Below are 748 nucleotides of genomic sequence, written 5' to 3'. Positions count from 1 at the left end.
CGTCTCCGTCTAATGTTCCTCCTATTTGGAAAAATAATTGTAAAGGTCGTGATAGTCCACAATCTCCTTTTCCATGTAGAAAGCATATTGACAATCATCCTTCGGTGTCATTGGCTCCAATTCCTCCCGTTAAGTCCCTTCTAGGACCACCCCCATCTGATGTTCCTCCAATTTTGGAAAATAAGGATAAAATTTTTTATAATCATCATTTGGCTTCATTGGCTCCACCTCCTCCCGTTAAGTCCCTTCTAGGACCTCCCCCTTCTAATGGTTCTCCAATCTTGGAAAATCAGGGTAGAATTTCTGAAACTCCAAGGTCTTCTTCTCACTTGTTATGCGTCAACTGTAAAGACTTTGGTCACATTTCTTCCAAATGTACTAATCGAACCTTAGTCATGGAAGAACGAAAGAATGTAATAGATATGCCATTAGAAGATCTAGTCTATGAACCTAAACTTGAAGATTTTGATGACTTGGATGATAGTGAGGACACTTCTTTAGGTGGACTCCAGACTCTTCCCGAGACTTTAGATACTATATCCCTTGTTTCTGACAACTCTCGGTCACATGTTATATGTCATACCCTTGCACAACTCAAAGAGCTTGATGATTTCACTGGCCACCCTTGGAGAATCCAGTCGCCTGTGGTTAGCATTAAATCAACATTCCCCACTACTGACCAACTTCAAACTGATGGTCAAAATGAAGTCGTTAACCAAAGTCCTGGCAATTTATTCAAGTCTCTAGT

The sequence above is a fragment of the Olea europaea genome, chromosome 1, assembly GCF_002742605.1.
Source record: "Olea europaea var. sylvestris chromosome 1, O_europaea_v1, whole genome shotgun sequence".
Lineage (NCBI taxonomy): Eukaryota > Viridiplantae > Streptophyta > Magnoliopsida > Lamiales > Oleaceae > Olea > Olea europaea.
The sequence above is the reverse complement of the archived record's forward strand: the minus strand, read 5'-3'. Positions refer to the sequence as shown.